The sequence below is a fragment of the Physeter macrocephalus genome, chromosome 21, assembly GCF_002837175.3.
Source record: "Physeter macrocephalus isolate SW-GA chromosome 21, ASM283717v5, whole genome shotgun sequence".
Classification (NCBI taxonomy): Eukaryota; Metazoa; Chordata; class Mammalia; order Artiodactyla; family Physeteridae; genus Physeter; species Physeter macrocephalus.
In genome coordinates, this window is record NC_041234.1 from 52,535,844 (window position 1) to 52,556,401 (window position 20,558).

Genomic DNA, 20,558 nt, shown 5'->3' on the forward strand with positions numbered 1-20,558 from the left:
CAACTTATGGTCTCCATAAATCCCTCAGGATCTGTTCTCTTTTCTTAACTCTTTTTTTTTGTTGTTGTTCATTAGACTTGATAATTTCAATTGACTTACCTTCAAGTTTACTCCCTCTTCTACCTGTTCAAGTCTGCTGCCGAACTCTCTAGTGAATTTTTCAATTCAGTTCTTATATTTTGCAGCTCCAGTATTTGTTTCTTCTTATAATTCCTATCTCTTTTAAAATACTCTCATTTTGTTCATATATAATTTTTCTGATTTCCTTTCATTGTCTATTTGTATTCTCCTTTAGGTCATTGAGTGTATTTAAGAGGGTTGTCTTCAGTAATGTATTATAATCGTCAAACTTGCTAAGAGACTAGAATTTAATTATTCCAATCACTAGAAAATGGTAAGTATGTAATATAATAGCAGTGTTAATTATTGCTACAATGGCAATCATATTACAATATATAAATGCATCAAATTAACATGTCGTACACCTTAAATGTGCACAATGTTATACTTCAAATATATTTCAATTCAAAAACAGTTGTCTTAAAGTCTTTGTCAAGTAAATCAGAAGCCTCTGGATTTGATGTGTGGTGATATTTCATTCTGGCTTTAACTTACATTTCCCTAATGACTAATGATGCCAAGCATATTGTTCTTATTTATGCTACATATAACTTTTGGGGGCTAGTTATCTCTTCAAATATTTTCCAGGTTTTTATTGGGTTGCAAATATTATCTCCCAGTTTATTCCTGTCTTCTCATGGTCTTCACAATACAATTCAAAAATCAGATGTACACTTTATCATTTTTCTCTTTTATTGATCACATGGTCATCCTTTTATCATATCTAAGAGATATTTGCCCAATCCAAAGTGAAACAGATTTTCTGTTTTCTTCTAGATGTTTTATGATTTTAGTTTTCACATTCAGGTCTGTAATCCATGTTGAGTTGTTTTTTATATATGGTAAGAGGTGTGGATTGAAATTCCTTTTTTTTTTTTTTTTTGGTATATGGATATCCAGTTATTCCAGAACCATTTCAGGAAGACATGATCCTTTATCCACTGAATTGTGTTTGCACTTTATCAAAATTAATTATCTATCATATATATATACCTATATATGTGTGTGTGTCTATTTATGCTCCATTGATTTGTCTACCTTCATGCTAATACCACAATGATTTTATTACTATAAATGTACAGTAAATTTTGAAATTAGGTAGTTTTAGTCCTCCAAATTTCTTCTTCTACTTCAAATCTGCTTGGTTATTCTGTATTTTATGCATTTACAAATGAATTATGGAATCAGCCTGTCATTTTCTAGGGAAAGACTACTTGGATGTAATTGGGACTGAGATGACAATATTGAATCTTCTGGCCCAGGAACTTTGTGTATATCTCCATTCATTTTTGCTCTTTTAAAATTTCTCTCAACAAATTTCTGTGTCCTACAAATCAATGTACAGGGTTACTTCTTTTGTCAGATTTACCTCCTAAGTATTCATATTTCTAATACTACTGTTAATGTTAGTGTGTTCAATTATTCCTTGCTGATATATGGAAATTCAGTTGTTTCTATATTGATTTAATATCCTTCAAACTTGATAATTCATTTATTATCCCTTGTTGCCTTTATGCATATTCCATAGAATTTTCTACATAGACACTTATGGCATTTGTAACTAAGGAGAGTTTTATTTCTTCCTTTCCATTCTGGATGTGTTTTATTTCTTTTTATTGTTATATTGCATGAGTTCGCACCACCAGTACTATATTGAATACAAATGGTGAGAGAGAGCATCTTTGTCTAGTTTACATTTTGGGGTGGAAACATTCACCATTAAGTATAATGCTACCTGTAGGTTATTATAGAGGGCCCTTATCAAATTGAGGAAGTTACTTTCTATTCCTAGTCTGTTGAGAGTTTTATCAGAGATGGATATTATCAAATGATTTTTCTTCTTCTATTGATCTGGTCTCATATTTCTTAATTTTTAAGTGATTAATTACATTAATTTTGTACATTAAACCCATTTTCATTCTTGCAATAAACCCTGTTTAGTTATCATATATTTATTATTCATTTTGCATATTGTTGGATTCATTCTGTTAAATTTTTATTTAGAATTTTTGCGTCTATATTCATGACAGATATTGGTCTCAGTTTTCTAGTAATGCTATCTGGTTTTGAATATTAGGATAATTTGGGTCTCACAGAATGATTTAGGAAATATATTTTTCCTCTTCAATTTTTTAGATTTTGGGTTATTTTTGTATCATTTTAAATTAAATGTTTGGTATGACTTACCAGTGATGCCAACTGGGCTAGGAGTTCTTTTGTGGGAAGACTTTTATTTGTACATTCAATATTCTTCTTAGATATAGTGCTCTTCAGATTATCTATTTCTTGTTGGGAGATTTGGGTAGTTTGTGTCTTTCAGGGAAATTGTCCATTTCATCTAAGTTGTGGAATTTATGGGTATAAAGTTGTTTATAATATTCCCTTATTATTGATTTAATATCTGTAGAATCTGCAGTGGTGACATTTCTCCTCCTCTCTCATTTTTTCTAATCAGTCTGCCTGATTTATCAATTTTATTTAGAGATTTATCAACTTTGTTGATCTTCTCAGAGAAACAGTTTTTGTTTCTTTATCATTTTTGGTTTTTAATTTTATTGTCTTCTGCTCTGATGTTTATTATTTCAATTTTTCTGTATACTTTGCAGTTTATTGGCTCCTTCTTTTCTAGCTTCATAAAGTAGAGGCTGAGACCATTTGATTCAGACCTGTCATCTTTCTAATATAGATGTTTAGTGCCATAAATTTTCCTCTAAGTACTGCCTTAGTGGCCTCCCACAAATTTTGATATGTTTTACTTTTATTTCTTTCAGTTTAAAATACTTTATAATTTCATTTTTGTTTTATTCTTTGATTCGTGTGTTATTTAGAAGTGTTTTATTTACTTTGTAAATATTTGGGAATTTTACAGATATCTTTTTGTCATTGATTTCTAATTTAAATCCATTTAGATCAAAGAAAATACCTTGTATAATTTGAACTTTTAAAAATTTATTGAGACTTGTTTTATGGCCCCAAATATGGTCTTTGTTGGCATATGTTCTGTATGCACTTGAAAAGAATTTTTATTCTGATGTTTTTGGGTTTGTTAGGTTGGTTGATAGTGCTTTTCAAGTCTTCTACATGTTCACTGATATTTTGGCTACTTGTTCCATTAATTATTGAGAAAGTGTTATATGACTATCCAATTATAATTCTGACCTTACCTATTTATTCTTTCAATTATATCAGTTTTTGCCTCATGTATTTTATGACTGTATTAATAAGCACATGAAAGTTTATAATTTTGTCCTCTTGAAGAATTGGCAGCTTATTATGAATTTATTATTTTTGATAATATTCTTTGCTCTAAAATCTACTTTGTATGATATTGGTACAGCTATTGGTCCCTTTTTATTAGTGTTTGCCTCGTATATCTTTTTCAAGTCTTTTAAGTGTTTTGTGTTTTTATTTTTAACCTCTTTGTATTTTATTTATTATTGTGAATTCCTAGTGGGCAGCATATGGCAGTGTCTTGGTTTTTTCATCCAATCTGATGATCTGATTTTATTTGGGATATTTGCAAAATTTACAACTAGTGTGAATGTTGACATGATTGAGCTTTTAATTACAGTCTTGATATTTGTCTTCTAATTGTTCAATGTGTTTATTGGTCACTTTATCTTCTTTTTGCCTTCTTATAGATTAATGTGTTATAATTGTTTTTTATGCATTGCTGCCTTTTAACTGTAACTCTTTATTGAATTATGTTGGTGGTTGCTTTGAGTCTTATAGTATACATTTTTGATTTATCATAGTCTAACTTCAAGTGATACTATGCCATAATACATTGTATAGGAAACTTACATCATCTTATTTCCTTTTCTTCCTCCTTCCAGACTATGAACCAGTTTTGTAATGCATTTAAATTTTGCATATGCCATAGACTCCACTGTTGTAATTTTCTGTAAATAGTTTATTATTTTTTATAATAATATGTTATATGTACATAATAAAAATGTTTATATTTACTCATGTATTTTCCAATTTCTGTGATTTTCATTCTTTATTTAGATCCAAATTTCTACCTGGTATCATCTTCCTTATGCCTGAAGGAATTCATTTCACATTTATTGTAATGGAGACCTGGTGGTGATAAATACTTTGAAGTATTTTATTTCTGAGAAAGTATTTTCCCTTTATTTTTGAAAGGCGATTTCACTGACAAAATAATTCTAAATTTACTCTTTTATTTTTCTTTCAGTACCTTGAAGTTGTTACTCCATTGTCTTCTTGCTTGCACATTTTCAACTGAGAAATCTGATGCTATTTATACCTTTATTACTTGATATGCAATGTATCTTTTTTCTCTCTGGCTACTATTTGATGATTTGCTCTTTATCAATAGTTTTAAGCAATTTCATGATGAATGCCATGGCGTAATTTTCTTCATGATTATTATTCTGACGGTCACTGAACTTCTTGGATCTGTGAGTTTGTTTTTAAATCAAATTTCTTCAAATATTTTGCTGCTCCTCTTTCCCTCTCCTTTGGGGTCTTTGAATTCATGTATATTTGGCCATTTGAAGTTGTCAGAGAACTCAATGATGATCTGACCTTTTATCCCAATTTTTTTTTGTCTGTGTGTTTCATTTGGATGTTTTCTATTGCCAATTCACCAAATTCTCTGATTTTTTTCTTCTGCAAAGTCTACTTAAGGAATTTTCAACTCAGGAGTTGTAGTTTTATCTCTAGAAAGTCCTTTTGGATCTTTCAAAGAGTATTCAACATGTCTCTATTGAACGTGTTCAATATTTCCTCTAAAATTCTGAGTATATGCAATAGTTATAATAATCTTTTCAGTATCCTAGTCTGCTAAATTTTTTTACCATATTTGTCATCTTACAGCCACTTTGATTAATTTTTCTCCTTATTATTTTCCATGTTTTGCATATTTCTTATTTTGAAATTGGATGCCAGCCATTGTAAATTTTCACTTTGTGTTCTGGAATTTTTAAATAAATATTTTCGATATTTATTCTGCAGTGCGGTTAAAATACTTGGAAATAGTTAGACCATTTTGTGCATTGCTTTAAACTTTGTTAGGAGGAACCAGAGCTAGAATTTAGTTCATGGCTAATTTTCACCCACGACTGAGATGAGAACCTTCTTATTACTCTACCCCATGCACTTTGAAACATAAGTTAGTCCACTTTGTCTATTAACAATAGGCAGTTTTCTCTGTCCTGTGTGATTTCTGAGTATTGTTTCCTGTAATAGTTTCAAGTGGTTGTTCTACTCCTTATATTGATCACACACATGCATGCAATGATTAGTACACAACTGAAAACTCAAGTGAAACCTGCTACAGAACTTCAGAGTTCTCTGTGTGTGTGTATCTCTCCTCTATGATGCTCTGTCCTGTAAATTCTATCCTCCTTGGCCACGGAACCCTTGCTCCATTACCTAAACTCACATAAACAGCAGGCTCTGCTTTGGTTAACAGTCCCTGCAACATTGCCTGGAAACTTTCTCCAGTAACTAAGCTGGGGCAATTGTAGGATCGTTCACATGGGAATGCATACTTTGTGCCTCTTACTCCATATTTACTGGAGCAAATATGACATATATATTTTAATGAAAGCTTTATCAAAATACAATTCACATATGATAAAATTTACCCATTTACACTGTACAATTCAATGTATTTTAGTATATTCAAAAAGGTGTACAACGTACACCACAAATGATTTTGAAATATTTCCATGACCCTGAAAATAAACCCTTTATCTTTTAGCAGTCGCTCCTCATTCTTCCCCTGCCTCCAACCATCCAATCCTAGGTAAGCACTAATTGAATTTCTATCTCTATAAATGTGTCTATTCTAGACAATTCATGTAAAATAATTATATGATATGTGTTATTATATTGATATGACTGGTTCTATTCGACATATTGTTTTCAATGTTCATACATATTTTAACATGTCTTATAACTTCATTTGTTTTTTTTGCTGAATAATATTCCATTGTGTGGATATACCACAGATTATTTATTCATTCATCAACTGGGTTGTTTCCATTTTAGCTACATGAATGCTGCTACCATGAACATTCATGTACACATTTTTGTGTGAGCATAAGTTTTCATTTCTCTTAAGGATATAACTAAGAGTGGAATTGCGAGGTCATATGGCAACTTTATGTTTAACCGTTTGAAGAACTGACAAACTGTTTCCAAAGTGAATACATCTCACATTCTCACCAGCAATGTTCAGGGGTTCCAATACCTGTACATCTTCATCAGCAATTGTCATTGTCCTAATTTCCTATTATAGTCAATGTGAAAGGCTGTAGTGTGTGTGAAGGGGTATCTCATTTGGTATTGATTTGGAATTTCCTAATGACTAATGGTTTTGATAATCTATTCATATGCTTATTTTCAATTTGTATATCTTTTTTTGAGAAATGTCTTTTTGGATTGGTATTTATATTTTTGGGGGTAACTTGTCTTTTTAGTATTGAGTTGTAAGACTTCCTTATACATTCTATATATAAGTTCCATATTAGAAATATGATTTAGAAAAATTTCTCCCATGAATTTCACTTTTTTTAAGTATACAGTAAGTCACCTACATACAAATGAGTTCTGTTCCAAGAGTGCATTCCTAAGTCCAATTTGTTTGTAAGTCCAACAAAGTTAGCCTAGGTACCCACCTAACACAATCGGCTATATAGTACTGTACTGTAATAGGTTTATAATACTTTTCACACAAATAATACATACAAACAAACAAAAAATAAAGAAAACATGTTTAATCTTACAGTACAGTACCTTGAAAAGTACAGTAGTACAGTACAACAGCTGGCATACAGGGGCTGGCATTGAGTGAACAGGCAAGAAGACTTACTGACTGGAGGAGGGAGAGGAGGTGGGAGATGGTAGAGCTGAAAGATCATCAGCAACAGAAGATGGAAGGTAAGCTGCAATTTTGCTCACGCCTGACGTTGATGGCACAGGTTCTGGTTCCTTGCTGGATTCAATTCTATCCACCCTTTTGAAAAAAGTGATCCAGTGATGTCTGGGTAGTAGCTCTTTTTTTTTCTTTTTTATCATAGATGACATTGTAGCACTGGATTGCATTCTGAACGGCTGCTGAAACCTTCGTGTATTGTTCTACATTCAGGTCCTGCACCTCAAAAACTAACAGTGTCTCCTCAAGTAAAGAAAATCCCCTTGCCATGTCTTGCGTCTTGAATCTCTTCGGTTCTTCAGTTACTTCCTCTTATCTCTCTTCATCCTTTCTCTGGGCCTCAAATTCCATCAGGTTTTCATTAGTAAGCTCCTCGTGTTGCACAGCAAGTTCCATCGTTATCTCTTGGCACTTCTTAGCAGTACCAGCTACATCACCACTGCTTTTATGCTTGCTTCCAGATGTCCTGGGCTTGAAATAAAGATACAGTACTACTGTACTCTATACAGTACTGTACAGTAAAGTACACAAAAGCACAACCACTTGTAGAGGATGCATGCATGTGACAATGTACACCAGACAAGGGAGCTAACTTATGTGATTGGACATGTGAACACACGTTCGCATCTTTGAAAGTTTGCAACTTGAAGGTTTGTATGTAGGGGACTTACTGTAGTTGATTTACAATATTATATTAGTTTCAGGGGTACAGCATAGTGATTCAGAATTTTTGCAGATTATTCTTGAATAAAATTATTATAAGATAATGACTATAATTCCCTATGCTATACAGTATATCTTTGTTGCTTATCTATTTTATACATAGTAGTTTGTATCTGTTAACCCCACACCCCTAATTTGTCCCTCCCCTCTCCTCTCTCCCCTTTGGTAACCACAAGTTTGTTTTATATATCTGTGAGTCTTTTTCCGTTTTGCAAATACACTCACTTGTATTATATTTTAGATTCCAAATATAAGTGATATCATACAGTATTTGCCTTTCTCTGTCTTACTTATTTCAATAAGCATAATATTCTCTAAGTCCATCCATGTTGCTGCAAATGGCAGAATTTCATTCTCTTTTATGGCTGAGTAATATTCACTGTGTGTGTGTGTGTGTGTGTGTGTGTGTGTGTGTGTGTATCACATCTTCTTAATCCAATCATCTGTTGATGGGCACTTGTGTTGCTTCCATGTCTTGATTATTGTAAATAGTGCTGCTTTCAACATTGGGTTGCCTGTATCTTTTCAAATTAGTGTCTTCCTGGATATATACACAGGAGTCGAAAGCCTGAATGATATGGTTGTTCTATTTTCAGTTTTTGAGGAACTTCCATACTCTTTTTCATAGTAGCTGCATCAATTTCTTTCCCAGTCACATTGTACAAGAGTTCCTTTCTCTCCACATCCTCAACAACATTTTTTATTTGTAGACTTTTCGATAATAGCTATTATGACACGTGCGAGGTGATGTTTTATCTTGGTTTTGATTTGCATTTCTGTAATAATTAGTGATGTTGAACATCTTTTTATATGCATCTTATTCATCTGTATGTCTTCTTTGGAAAAATATCTATCTATTACTTTACAATGTTGTGGTAGTTTCTGTTGTACAACAAAGTGAATCAGCTATTTGTATACACATATCCCCTCTCTCTTGGATGTCCCTCTCCTCCCCCAACCCATCCATCTAGGTCACCACAGAGCACTGAGCTGAGCTCCCTGCACTATACAGCAGGTTCCCACTAGCTATCTTTTTTACACATGGCAGTGCATATATGTCAATTCCAATCTCCCAATTCATCCCACCCCCCTACCAGGTCCACACATCTGTTCCCTACATCTTTGTCTCTATTCCTGCCCAGCAAATAGGTTCATCTGTACCATTTTTCTAGATTCCACATACATGCATTAATATACCATATTTGTTTTTCTCTTTCTGACTTATTCACTCTGTATGACAGACGAATGGATAAAAAAGATGTGGTACATATATACAATGGAATATTACTCAGCCATAAAAAGGAAGGAAATTGGGTCATTTTTAGAGACATGGATGGACCTAGAATCTGTCATACAGAGTGAAGAATGTTGCATTTTTAAAAAATTTGTCTTTCTATATGCTGTGATTGTGTGATTTCCATTAGCCTATCTTCCGGATCACTTATGCATTTTTCTTTGTCATTTAGTCTGCTATTCATTGCTTCTAGAGTGTTTTTTATCTCAGATATTGCATTGTTTATTTTTGGTTGGGTCTTTTTTATATTTTCTAGTTCTTTGTTAAATGATCTGTGTTTAGATCAATTCTCTTCCTTAATTTAGCTAGCATTTTTTTTTTACCAATGTTTTGAAATCTTATCTGGTAAATTTTTAATTTCTCTTTTATTACTTATTTTTTCAGGGGTTTTCTCTTGCTCTTTCAATTAAGAGTATTTCCTCTGCCTTTTCATTTCCCTTAAATTTCTGTCTCTATGAATTTAGTTACCTCTTGTGATCTTGAAGTGGTTTTTTTAAATGTCAGAGCATCTCTATGCAGACTGCATGTGCCTAATTCCTTTGGTGGGAGAGCTGAATTTGATGTGGATGCCAGTTACATCTTTCCTCAGGGTGTGCTGGCAGCTATCACCTTGGTATGGGGTGTAGCTGGTGATGGAAGAGCTAGAGCCTATGTGTGAGGTGTGACTTCCTCTCTGCTTAGTGACCATCACCACCCTGTTAGTTGTGGAGTTTGCTCCTAAGTTGCTGAAGCAGAATCTCCGAGGGTCAGTCTTGAGCTGGCTCTGTTCCCTTTAAGTGTAAATTTTCCTTTTCCCTGTGCTTGGACCTTTGCCCCCAGAAAAGTGAGTGCTGAACCACGTGGGGCTTATGTGCTTACAGAGGTCCAATGCTCTGCCTGTGTGGGCAGCAGCAGCTCCACTCAGATGAAGCCCACAGTCATATCATTTCCCCTGTCATGGCCACCCCAGATCTAGTGCTAGACTGTGGCATGGAGTGAGTGGGGCCTGAACACTTACCTCACTCAGTCTGGAGAGCACAGTAAGGTGGCTGTGGGAATTTTAGGAGCCACTCTTGTCAGAAGTCTGGGATGCTTCTGGGGGTGCTGCTTGAGTAAACACCAACAATGGCCACCACTGTCCCACCTGGGCTATGCCCTTGACCCCCAGGTCAGCTCTGCTTTCCTTCATCAAGTCTTTTCCTTGGTTCTGGCTGCCCTCAATCCAGTGCCAATCTGTGGTATGGATTGAGCAGGGCTGGGGCATTCTCTTAGCTCAACTGGGGAGCATGGCAAGGCAGTAGCCACAAGGGCAGGCCTCCCTTCACCCTGCCTGGGCACATGCCAGCATATGCACACTCCTCATGAGTGGAGTCTAGGCTTCTCCAGAGTTTCTATCTGTCCCTGCAATTCTGTAAGCAGCCAAGGGGGCTTTTCTCCTACATGTAGGTCCCCAGAACTGGGATGCCCAGTCTGTGGCTTGACCAATCCCTCCCCAGGGTGAGTGTCCACCCATGTGATCTCCCTTTTCCTCTGAGTCACCTCCCAGCAGCACAGGTCTTGACCTGATGCTTTTCTTCCCATCCTACCTGATTATGTGTGTATTTTTTAATTACAGTCTTGGTTGCATATGTGCGCTTCTGCCAATTTCCAGTTTGTTTTCCATGAGATTCGTTCCACATATAAATGTATTTTTGATGTGTTTGTAGGGACAGGAGAGCTCCACATCCTCTTGCTCTGTCATCTTGACCTCCTCAGTCTCTAATCTTTATTATTTCTTTCCTTTGTTTGCTTCAAATTTAGTTAGCTCTTCTTTTTCCAGTGTCCTAAGGTGGAAAATTAGCTTATTGATTTGTGATCTTTCTTCTTTCTTAATATAGATATTTACAGCTATAAATTTACCTGTAAGCACTGCTTTACCTCCATCCCATAAGTATTAAGTTGTGTCTTCATTTTCATTCATCTAAAATTATTTTATAATTACTGTTTTGATTTACTCTTTGACTCATTGATTATTTAAGATTGCATCTTTTTTCAAGTTTCCACATATTTGTGAGTTTTTATGCTTTTTATTTTGAATTTCATTCCATTTTGGTCAGATCATCGCTTTGTATTTTTTCTATCTCTTTACATTTGTTGAGATTTGTTTTATGATTTAGTGTATGGTTGATGCTGGAGAGTTTCTAGTGCACTTAAGAATATATATTTTGCTGTTGTGTGAAGTATACTACAGATGTCTGTTAGGTCAAGGTGGTTTATAGTACTGTTCATATCTTCTATTTTCTTGTTGATCTTCAGTCTAGCTGTTCTACTGGTTCTTGAAATATTGGTATTTAAGTCTCCAAATATTATTGTTGAATTTTTCTTTTTCCCTTCTCCCTTTATTTCTGTTAGTTTTTGCTTCACATATTTTGGTGCTCTATTATTAGACACATACATGTTTATAATTGTTATATCTTTCTGATAAATTGATAATTTTATCATCATATCTCTCTTTATTGCCAATATTTAAAAAATCTATTTTGCCTGATATCAGTAATTTTGTGGGAAACTAGACATTTTAGATAATATATTGTAGAAACTCTAGGTACTGGTCCACTCTCCCCCTCCCCCACTGTTTTTAAAAATTATTGTTTGATTATTTATTTGTTTACTGACTGGCTGCATTATTTTAGTGAAATCTATTCAATCCCCTCCCAAATGATTTTAAGCCTCTGATATTGTACCTCTGGAAGGCACAACTTTTGATATGCTCAAAGTCATCCTGGGATGCCAGTGATTTTGGTCGGGCTTTATTTTTCTCTTTATCTGACCATATAAGTTGTTAAACTCCACCAATTGACTAGTGATTGCTCTATTGTTTTCCACAATGCCCTGGAAGCATAAATTGCTCTACGAATTATTACAACCAGAATCTGGATCCCTAGAAGAAATAGCTTCTGAGGACAGTGCTTGATATTTGTTTTGTCTCTATGAGTGACAACTAAGCAGAAGAAGAGAACCCCTACTTCTCAACTGCAATTGCCATGATTTAGCCTCAGAAACAGGTAGCAGGAGGAAGAAGTAGAAGCACTGTGGTCCTGCTTCTTCCGGGTAGAAAACCCTCTGATTGGGAGCTGGGGGGATAAGAACCCTGTGTTCTTGGCTGCAGCAATATGGATTGAAGTCTCCACATCACTGAGTTTGGAGAGGTAATGGAGGGATAAGTCTTGGTTCAAATACCACAAACTTATCTTTCTTGCTGAATTTTCATGTGCTCTCTTGAACAGATATTGCTTCATTTGTTCTTTGCCCTTCAAATCATTCCAAGGGCTTTAGATAGTTATTGGGATTTTAAAAATAATTTTCACCTTTTTTTACTGGGGTGCAGATCAGCAGAGCTCCTCACAATGTCATGCTAGATGTCAATTTTCTAGGTCACATTTTAAAATATTTTTCTTCAGTTTCTTGTATATCATTGTTGATTTCCTGACTACTGCTTCTATTGATTACTGAGAGAGGAATGTTGAAGTTTCTAAGTATATTTGTGGATTTTTCCACTCTCCTTTCAGATCTACAAGTTTTTGCCTCATATGTTTTGAAGCACTCTTTTACTAGCTTAAATATTTTTGTTATGTTTCTTGGTTAATTGATCAATTTATTTTTATGTAATAACTTTCTATATTCCTGCTAATATTGTTTCTAGTGAAGTTTGCATTGGTATTAAGAAGCAACTCCATTTTCAATCCTGATATTGTTAACATCTCTATATATTTTTTATTAAAGTGAGTTCCTTGAAGGCAGTGTATAATTGGATCCTGCTCTTCTATCTAATCTGAAAATATCAGTCTTCTTAAAAAAATGTTATTGAAGTATACTTGATTTACAATGTTGTTACTTTCTTCTGTATAGCACAGTTAATCAGTTATTCATATACATATATCCACTCTTTTTTAGACTCTTTTCCCATATAACTCATTAAAGAGTTGAAAAATCAGTCTTTTAATTGGTATGTATTCATTTTCTATCCTTGCCATAACAAGCTACCACAAATATAGCTACTTAAGACAAAACCACCTTTTATGACATTCCTGGAGGTGAAACATCCAGGTGGTCTCAAGTGGGTTCTCTGCTTAGGATCTCACAAGGATGAAATAAATATGTTTGACAGTCTGAGCTCTTATTTGGGGTCTATAGGATGAATTCAATTCCAGGCTCATTTCGGTTGTTGGCAAAATTCATTTTATTCAGCAAGTTGACTGCAAGATGACTGAAGTTCCCATTTAACTACTGACTGTTGGCCTGGGATCACTCTTAGCTTCTAGAGACTAGGCACTTTCCTTGGCTCATGACCCTCTAAATCTTCAAAGCCAAAAATTGGGTGATGAATCCTTCTCATGCTTTGAACCTCTCTGACTACTTCTTCTACTGCATCTCTCTACTTTTAAGGGCTTGTGAGATTACTAAATGAAAGAGGTCATACACCAAAACCTACATATTGCATAATTCTATTTCTATGACATTATGTGTAAGGTGAAAGCATAGGGAGAGAAAACATATGAGTGGTTGCCATGAATTTTGGATGAAGATAAGGGCTGATTACAAAGGGATACACAAGATAATATTTTAGATGGTATAACTGTTCTGTATGGTACGGTGTTTGTGTTTATATGATTATTCATGAACATTAAAAATCTTTCATCTAGATGAAGGAGGAATCCAGAATGGAATACCAACTATGAAATGAATCTAACTATATTACAAATATATTACATGGCCTTATTGAAGGGTATGAAAAAGAAAAGAGCTGACCTAAGTAATGTTCAAAAACAGCGTTTTTGCTGTATACATTACTATATGAGTTCAAGGCATACAGCATAATGATGTGACATATATATTGTGAAATGATAAACACAATAAATTAAGTTTGTTCCATGATCTATAGCTACAAAAAATAAAATTTTTTTCCTTGTGATGAGAACACTTAGGATTTACTCTATTAACAACTTTCATATATATTATAAAACAGTGTTAACTATAGTCATCATGTTGTATGTTATATTCCTAGTACTTCTTTACCTTATAATTGGAAGTCTGTACCTTTTGACAACCCGCACACAATTCCTTCTTCCCCTAATCCCTGCATTTGGTAAACACACATTTGAACTCTTTTTATGAGTTTCTTTTTTTGTTTTTGTTTTCTTTCCACATATAAGTGAGGTCATAGAGTGTTTGTCTTTTTCTGTCTGACTTATTTCACTTAGCATCCATCCACATTGTCACAAATGGCAAAACTTCCTTCTTCTTGTGGCTAAATAATATTCCATCACACACACATGCACACACACGTTACTACTTTTTTCTTATTGAGATATAATTAACATACAATATTATATTAGTTTCAGATGTACAACACAACGACTCATATTTTTATACATTATAAGATGCACATCACAATAAGACAAGCTACCATCCATCACCATACAAAGTGGTTGCAATGTTATTGACTATATTCCCTATGTCTACATTACATCCCCATGACTAACAGCTGGAAGTCAGTACCTCTTTATACCCTTTACCAATTTTGTTAATCCCCTCACCCCTCACATCTCTGGCAACAGTTTGTGCTCTATATGTATGAGCCTCTTTCTGTTTTGTTTTGTTTGTTCATTTGTTTTGCTTTTTAGATTCCACATATAAGTGATATCACATGATATTTGTCTTTCTCTGTCTGCCTAACTCACTTAGTATGATAATCTCTAGGCCCATCCATGTTGCTACAAATGGCATCAATTCATTCTTTTTTATGGCTGAGTAATATTCTATTGTGTGTGTGCGTGTGTGTGTGTGTGTGTGTGTGTGTGTATCACATCATCTTTATCCATTCATCTGTGGATGGACATTTAGGTTGCTTCCATATTGGCTGTTGTGAATACTGCTGCAATGAACATAGGGATGCATATATCTTTTCAAATTAGAGTGTGTTTTTTGTTGTTGTTTTAGATAATATTTTCTTTTATTGTTTAGAGTTTTTGTATTGTTTTTAATACCCAGAAGTGGATTCTCTGGATTGTATGGTAGTTCTATTCTTGGTTTTTTGAGGAAACTCCATACTGTTTTCCATATGGCTGCGCCAAGATACATTACTACCAACAGTGCATGAGGATCCCATTTCTTCCACATGCTCACCAATTGTTGTTTCTTGTCTCTTTTATAATATTTATTCTGACAGATGTGAGGTAGTATTTCATTGTGGTTTGGATTTGCATTTCTCTGATCATTAGTGATGTTGAGCACATTTGCATGTGACTGTTGGACATCTGTATTACTTCTTTAAAAAAATGTCTATTATGGTCCTCTTCCCATTTTTATTCAGGTTCTTTTGGTTTTTTTTTTATATTGAGTTGTATGAGTTCTTTATATATATTGGATATCAATCCTTTATCAGATGTATGATTTGCAAATATCTTCTGCCAATCAGTAGGTTGCCATTTCATTTTGTTAGTGACTTCCTTCCCTGTGCAAAAAGGTTTCTAGTTTGATGTAGTCCCATTTGTTTACTTTTGTAACTGTTCCTCTTGCCTGAGGACACAGATCCAAAATAATATTGCTAAGACAGATGTCAAAGAACTTACAGCCTGTGTTTTCTTCTAAGAATTTTATGGTTTCAGGTATCACATTGAAGTCTTCAATCCATTTTGAATTTATTTCTAAATATTGGGTAAGACAGTGGTCCAGTTCCATCCTTGTGCACATATCTGGTCAGCTTTCCAAACACCATTTATTGAAGGGACTGTCTTTTCCCCACTGTATATTCTTGCATACTTTGTTGAATATTTATTGGCCAAGTAATTGTGAGTTTATTTCTGTGCTCTCTATTTTGTTCCATTGATCTATGTGTCTATTTTGCTGCCAGTACAATACTCTTTTGATTACTATAGGTTGTAGTATATTTTCAAGTATAGGAGCATGATACCTTCAGCTTTGTTCTTTTTTCTCAAGATTGCTTTAGCTACTTGTGGTCTTTGTGCTTCCATAAAATCTTAAGAATATTTGTTCATGTTCTTTGAAATATGCCATTGCTATTATGATAGTTATTGCATTGAATCTATAGATTGTTTGGGTAGTATGGATATTTTAACAATATTGATTCTCCCCATCCATGAGCACAGTATAGCTTTCCATTTATTTGTGTCATCTTCAATTTCTTCAGTGTCTTCTAGTTTTCAGAGTACAACTCCTTGGTTAAATCTATTCTTCAGTATTTTATTCTTTTTGATGTGACCATAAATGGAATTGTTTTCTTCATTTGTCTTTCTGATAGGATTATTAGTGTGTAGAAATGCAACAGATTTCCATATATTAATTTTGTATCTTGCAACTTTACTGAATTCATGTATTGGTTCTAATAACTTTTTGGTGGAGTCTTGAGGGTTTTTTATATATAGTATCATGTCATCTGCAAATAGTGACAGTTTTACTTATACCATTCAAATTTGGATGACTTTATTTTTCTTATCTGATTGCTGTGGCTGGGACTTCTAATACTGTGTTAAATAACAATGGCAAGAGTAAGCATCCTTGTTTTGTTCCTGATCTTAGAGGAAATGTTTTCAGCCTTTAACTGTTTAGTATGATGTTAACTGTGGGTTTGTCATAAATGGCCTTTATTAGGTTGAGATATGTTTCCTCTAAACCAACTTTGTTGAGAGCTTTTATTATGAATGGATATAGAATTTTGCCAAATGCTTTTTTACATCTATTTAGGTGATCATGTGATTTTTATCTTTTTCTAACATGGAGTATCACGTTGATTGATTTGTGTATATTGAAGAATCCTTGCATCTCTGGGATAAATCCCACTTGATCATGGTATATGATCTTTTTTATTTATTGTTCAATTCTATTTGATAACATTTTATTGAGGACTTTTGCATCTGTATTCATCAGAGATATTGGCCTGTAATTTTCTCTTCGTTGTGGTATCTTTGTTTAGTTTTGGTGTCAGGGTAATTGTGGGCTCATAGAATGAGTTTGAGAGTGTTCACGCCCTTAAAGTTTTTGGAAAAGTGTGATAATAGGTATTAACTCGTCTTTATATGTTTGCTAGAATTCACTGTAAAGCTTTCTGGTTCTGGACTTTTGGTTGTTGGGAGTTTTTGTTTTTGCTTTTTTTTATTTATTGATTCAAATCCAGCAACTAGTAACAAGTCTATTCTATCTATTTCTTCCTAATTCAGTCCTGGAAGATTGTAAGTTGCTAGGAATTTATCTATTCTAAGTTGTCCAATTTGTTGGCATATAACTGTTTATAGTATTCTTTTATGGTTTGTATTTCTGTGATATTGGTTGAAACTTCTCCTCTTTCATTTCTAGTTTTGTTAATTTGGGTCCTCTCTCTTTTTTTAATGAGCCTGGCTAGAGGCTTATCAATTTTGCTTCTCTTCTCAAAAATCCAGCTCTTGTTTCTTTGATAATTTCTTTTTTGTTGTTCTCTAATTTATTTACACGCTGATCTTTAATAGTTCCTTCCTTCTGCTGACTTTGGGCTTTGTTTGTTCTTTTTTTCTAATTCCATTAGATGTAGGTTTGTTTATTTGAGAATTTTCTCATTTACCAAGGTAGGCCTGTATTGCTATAAACTTCCCTCTTAGAACTGCTTTTGCTGTGTCCCATAGATTTTGTAAAGTCCCATAGATTTTGTAAAGTTGGGCTTTTATTTTCATTTGTCTCAAAGTATTTTTCAGAAAAGATGCTTGAAATAGTATCTGTTCTCTAAAATTTGTTGAGGCTTGTTCTGTGTCCTAATATGTGGTATATCCTAGAGAGTGTTCCCTGTGCCCTTGAAAAGAATGTATTTTTGGGGTTTTTTTTGTTTTGTTTTGGATATAATGTCCTGAAAATACCAATTATGTCTAACTGTTCTATTGTGTCATTTAGGATCACTGTTGCCTTACTGATTTTCTGTCTGGAATATCTGTCCATTGATGTCAGTGGGATGTTAAAGTCCACTACTATCATTTTATTACTGTCAGTTTCTCCCTTTATGTCTGTTAATATTTGCTTTATATGTTTAGGTGCTCCTTTATTAGGTGAATATATGTTTATGAATGTTATATCATCTTCTTCTATTGATCCATTCATCATTATATAATGTCTTTCTTTGTCTTTTGTTAGAGACTTTGCTTTAAAGTCTACTTTGTCTGACATGAATATTGATACCCCAGCTCTCTTTTTGTTTCGATTTGCATGAATATCTTTTTCCACACCCCCACTTTCAGGCTGTGTCTGTCTTTAGCTCTGAAGTGAGTCTCTTTTAGGCAGCATATAAATGGGTCTCATATTTTTATCCAATCAGTCTTTGATTGGAGAATCTAGTTCATTGATATTTAAAGTGATTATTTATAGGTATGTACTTACTGCCATTTAATTACTTGTGTTCTGTTATGTGTGTGTGGTTGCAGTTTTTCTCTCTTCTTTTTTTCTTTATAAATTTTTCCCTTGTGGTTTTGATGATTTTCTTCAGTGTTATCCTTGTGTTCCTTTCATTCGAGATTTTGTGAATTATTTTTCAGGTTGGTTGCCTATTTCCTCTTCAGTTATTTGGTCTTGTAGGTTTTTAACTTGCTCTTTCATCTGTAACATATTATTTTGTCATCTCATTTGTTTTTTGATGGTTGAGGCTGTGTTCCTGTCCTACTGGTTGTTTGGCCTGAGGCATCCAGCACAGGAGTTTGCAGGCAGCTGGGTGGAGCTGGGTCTTGGTGCTGAGATGAGGACCTCTGGGAGACCTCACACCAATTAATACTCCCTGGGATCTGAGGTTCTCTGTTAGTCCAGAGGTTTGGACTTGGCACTCCCACCACAGGAGCTCAGGCCCAACCTCTGGCCTGGGAACCAAGATCCCACAAACTGTGTGGTGTGGCAAAAAAAGAAAAAAATGAAAAAAAGGCAACAAACAAAAAGGAGCAGAACAATAACAAAGAATAAAAAATTTTAAAAATAAAATTAGAATAAGAAATATACTAGAAAAAATATAAATATAAATGAAACAACAACAACAAGGCAAAACAGAACCACAACAGAAAAAAAAAGCCAGAAAAGGCCTTGGGAGTGTGTGTGGGGCGGGGCTTAGGCTTAGCACAGCTGGAGGGGGCCCAGGAGGGCAGAGGTTCAGGCCTGGGATCCCAGCAGGCTCGCTGGGGTCCAAGCGGGTGGGGGAAATGCTGGCCATGTTCCCCTGCAATTCCCTGATCCTCCAAAGGTCTCCAACCCAACAGATCCCCCCACTGTGAGTGGGCCACTCTGGGCATAGGAACCCCTCCCCTCCCCCAGCCACCCCTCAGGGGCACTGGTCCCATCCTGCCTCCACTTCTACTCCCCCCTCCCCCCCAATGTCCTACCCGCTCATGTGGAGGTTTCTCCCATTCCCTTAGGTGTCCAAAGTCTCCCACCAGCACCTGGTAGGTGCCCTAGTTGTGAGGAGACACAAACTCTGCATAATCCTACTCCACTATCTTGACTCCGCCCCACCACTATGCATTATGTTTTTACTCAGGCCCTGGGGTCACTAGCCAGTTTGTCTTATTCTTCTCACCTAATAGGGTTTTTTTAAATGTTTCTTTTATGTGTAACATCAGAGTTTTTTAGCTGTTCTTAGAGGGAAAAATAGAGAAAAGTAAGGAAATTAAGTCTATTTCATCTTCCAAGAAGCAGAAATCCCTGTACAATACATTTTAAGGAATGTGAATTAATAATTAAATAAAGAAAAGTTAATGGAGGTAAATCTAAGAGCATGTAGAGTATGATTATATTTTTCTTAAAATGTTATATATAAATATACCATAAGGAATATACACAGACACACATATATGTACACACACATAGACAGAAAGAGTCATATCCAAAACTTAACAGTTTTTATCTCAAGTTACTAGCTGATTTCCTCTTTACTTCAACTTGATTCTATTTTCTGCTTTATTTATTATTTTACTCACAGATTGCAATCCATGAATTCTAGAATTTGTGAACGAAAGATGTAAGCAAGAAAAATTTTAAAGTATTAGCTCACTGTATTGAATATATATAACAAGAGTTGTAACACTCAGTGTAGGAAATAGTGTGAAGAAATGGGTATTTTCCTATATACCTGCATGAATATAAATATGTGGCACTACATGGACAACTTTTTCTGAGTGACGCTTGAAAGCTTATCCATATTAACATTCCATGAGCATCAAATTTCAGTTGTAGAGATGTTTGTATTGTACTAGGATTACATAGTACAATGTCTCACAAGTATAATTTTAATTCTAATTGATCCTGAAGTGCCTTGTGAAAATATTAAATTTGAGATTAATGAATATCCAAATGGAAATGTCAAGTAGTAGGCAGTTGGATATACGAGGTTGAGACCTTTGGATCATCAAGAAGATGTCAGTCAAACACTGCTCTTATGTATTGGCCTCTATGGACGAAATGGGTTTATGCTCTGATATTTGCTTATGTTGGGTTTGAATGAGAAGAGTTTCGAATCAATTGGGTTTATGAATCCTT